The sequence below is a fragment of the Notamacropus eugenii genome, chromosome 2 (genome assembly GCF_028372415.1).
Source record: "Notamacropus eugenii isolate mMacEug1 chromosome 2, mMacEug1.pri_v2, whole genome shotgun sequence".
Lineage (NCBI taxonomy): Eukaryota > Metazoa > Chordata > Mammalia > Diprotodontia > Macropodidae > Notamacropus > Notamacropus eugenii.
The window spans coordinates 295,540,859-295,544,635 of NC_092873.1; the positions used below are offsets into that span (position 1 = coordinate 295,540,859).

At 40.8% G+C, this 3,777-nt stretch overlaps 1 long non-coding RNA gene across 1 annotated transcript; it reads right to left on the reverse strand.

The window, feature by feature from the left end:
• Positions 1–233: 233 nt before the first annotated feature.
• LOC140527490 (uncharacterized) lies at positions 234–1,424 on the reverse strand. Its single transcript, XR_011974812.1, has 2 exons — positions 1,333–1,424; positions 234–692 (listed from the first exon to the last, which is right to left on the reverse strand). It is a non-coding gene; the product is annotated as an uncharacterized lncRNA (long non-coding RNA).
• Positions 1,425–3,777: the final 2,353 nt, after the last annotated feature.

Sequence of the window (3,777 nt, forward strand, 5' to 3'; positions counted from 1 at the left end):
CATTTGACCTCTGATTGCTTAATTTTCTCAACTGATTATAGTAGCACCCATTTTATCAAGCTGTTATGAAAATTAAATGGAATAATTTTTTAAAGTGGTTAGCACAGTACCTGGCACATAGTAGGCACTATATAATGGCTTATTCTCTTCCCTTCTCTTAATTTCTTCTTTTATAACTTGGAATAGTACAGAGAAGACAATACATTTCACATAAAACTCAAGAAATCCTAAAATAAAAAAGTCACATGATTGAATTTTTTTTATTTGGGACTGACCCCTGTGATCAAGGAATCATGCCTATAGTTCTCCAATCATATGATTAGAGAGAGGAGTGAGGCCACTCATAGTCAACAGTCTCTTTTTCATCCCATTATCATCCCACCTCCCCTTACCCAGGGAAGCTAAGTAAAAGAACAAAGAGTACAAGCTGCCCCCTCACTCTTAATTGCCGACATCTTAGTAACAATTATATCTCTGTTCATAAGTGATTTGTTCCAAGCAGAGTCCAGACAGAGACTAGGAGATAATGGCAGAGCAGAAGGCTTTGGTGATAGAGGGGGTGGAGGTGGTGGTGGCTAACAGAGCTTCCTCAGGTTGGGGGCAGCAGCTGGGTGATTCTGTGATCCAGCCAGACGCAGGTGTTCTTCCAAAGGCACATATGGAAAGTGCTCAGAATGAGGCTCTTCTTTCTTCTACACAAAAAGGTACGCACAAAAAGAGGAAAAACAAGCTTAGTGAATGTTGATTAATGATAAAGTACAGCCCTATTATTAAACCAAGCAAGCCAAATCATGTCTGCATTTCCACCTTAAACTGAACATGTCCAAAACAACCCTTTATCATTTCTCCTAAATCCTCCCCACCTGCTACCTTCCCTGTTACTGTAGAGGGTAATATCATCCTCCCAGTCACTCAGGCTCAAGACCTAGGTGTCATCCTCAGCGCCTTACTGGTGCTTCCCTGCTTCTATCCAATCTCTTGCCAAGGCCTGCCAAATTTCCCCTTTACAGTATCTCTCAGATTTGCCCCCTTCAATCCTTTAACACTGCCAACACCCAGGTGCAGGTGCTCATCACCTCCCCAGAACTACTGAAATGGCCTGCTAATTGGCCTGCCTGCCACAAGTCTCTCCTCATTCCAGTCCACCCTCCAGTTAGCAGCCAAAGTGATTTTTCTAAAGCAAACATCTGACCATACCACCTCCCCCACTCAGTAAACTCCAGTGGCTCCCTATCTCCTCCAAGGTCGAACACAAATCCTCTATTTGACATTCAAAGCCCCTTTTAAGCATCCCTGCCCCATTTTTCCAGTCTTCTTACACCTCAGACTCACTATCATGTATTCTGTGATCCAGCAGCACTGCCTTTTTGCTATTTCTCGAGCAAGACACTCCATCTCTGCATTTCCTGCATTTTCTCAGTCTATCCCCATGCCTGGAATGCTCTCCTTCCTCATATTTCCCTCCTGACGACATCCCATCTTCTAAAGGGAGTCTTTCCCAATCCCCCTTAACTCTAGTGCCTTCCCTATGGTGATCATTTCCAATGTATCATAAATTTAGCTTTATACCTAGTAGTTTGCAAGTTGTCTCTCCCATTAGACTTTTTGAGGACAGGGATGGTTTTTTGCTTTTCTTTGTATCCCAGCACTTAGCACAGTGTCTGGCACATAATAATATGTGTAACATATTTAATAAATATTCATCAAATTGATTTGAATGTAGTCTTCGACAGAGCCAGAAATTTGAAGGCAGAACTTTTCCCAAGTGGACCTCACAGTTCTTGAATGTGTATAGCAAGTAACACTTATGCCTCTTGAGCTGGTATGGAATGAATGTCCTATCTCCTCCGTGTCTGATATACAGAGTGACAGAAACTTACTCTTCCCTACTGAATTGTAAGCTCCTTGAAGGCAGAATCAGCCTTATTCCTATTTACTTCCTACATGATACCTAGCATGTTTCCTTGCACACGGTAGATCCTTAATGAATATTCATTTAATTAGTCTAAATGAACTGGATGACACTTGATCTTTGCAATCTGTTCAGACTTCCCGTTCACCCTGTGAGCAATTCAAACCATTGCTTTTAATCCACATAGCCCAGCTTGGTTCTGGATACTATCATTATAGACATTATTACCTCCCCTTGTGCAGTAAGAAAACAATCAAAGTCATGCAGACTAGTTTAATCAAAGGTATTGAGATTTTTGTCTGGGGGACAAAGATTTTTCTTGGAGACGTTTGCTACTGGATGGGGGAATTTTTTCCTTGAAATTTCTTTCCCCATCCTGGCCAATTTGTTGACCTTTTGACTATACCGCATTCATCTTGACAACCTGTATTCCCTAGTTAGTTCAACTATCAAATGAGATGATATTTGTAAAGTGCTTGGTTCAGTACCTGGACCATAATGACGTTATATAAATGCTTATTCCTCCCCCTGTCCATTTTTTAAAAGACAGAAATAAAATAAAATCAAGAACAGACATCTGAGGGACTATCAAATACTCAATAAATGCTTGCTAGATTAATTGGATCATGATTTGCATATTGAAACAGTGCCCAGTGATTCCAAGGCCAATGCATGCCATGGAAACATAGCAAATACAGCTAAATCCTGCCCATCTAAACCCTGTCACGGCTACTCTGCTCATTCTGTCATCTCCTTATCTTCTCACACGACAGATTTCTACCTCATCCTCCTCCCCACTCCCCATCTTGTCCCAACTCAGCCTTCCCCTGCGCACTAGTTAAACTATGGATGTTACTCATTTTGATGTATACTCCAACTTAGAACAATGTGACCTCAGGTCCTCGTCTGTACAAACTCCCAAACTTTGTATTTTTTTTTTTTAACATTCAGGCACTATATATCATACACTATTCCCTGTTTTCTGAATTGACATCCCTCCCTACTAAGAGCAGATTGCACAAATAGGGAGGAGGGATGTCTTTAAGCAATGAACAGAAGTAAAACCTCAGAGGATACAGCTAAAAGGTAATAAAATGTCTAGGGAGCAAGATTTAAGCATCTGAGGAGGAGGTTAAAGAAACAGCTTATTCCTTCCTGTGAAAATTAAAACCCTTTCAGAGCAAGCTGCTCACCAGAAGCCTCTGTAACAATAACAACCGTTTTGAGAGGGTGGGGGTGGAAAAAGACACACATCCATCTCACTGCTAATTGCCATCTTCCGGGTTGCTCCTGCTTCTGTTTTTATCACCTACATTCCTGATAAATCTGCCTACTTTTCCCCTTAAAGACAACTAGGTGGCACAGAGGCTAAATCACTGGTAATCAGTAAGATTGGAATTCAAATTCAGTCTTAGACATTTACTATTTTGTGTCTCTGAGTCACTTAATCCTTGTCAACCTCAGTTTCCTCAACCATAAAATGGGGATAATAATAGCACCTACCTCCCAGTGTTGTCGTAAGGAAATAAAATAATATTTGTAAAGTGCTTAGAACAGTGATCAATAAATGCCTCTTTCCTTTTCTTCCTTCCTTCCCTCCTTTTTCCTTCTTCCTTTATTCTTTCCTTCCTTCTATCCATTCTTCCTTCTTTGTATCCTTTCTTCCTTCCTTCTTTCTTTCCTTTCTCCTTTCCTTCTATCCTTCCATACATTCTTCCTTCTTTATTTCCTTCCTTGCTTCCTCTTTTCCTTTCTTCCTTTCTCCTTTCCTTCCATTCTTCTTTCTATCCTTCCTTCTTTCCTTCCTACCTACCTTCCATCCTTCCTTCTATCATACCAACAGTATGATGAGAGCTGATTTCAGG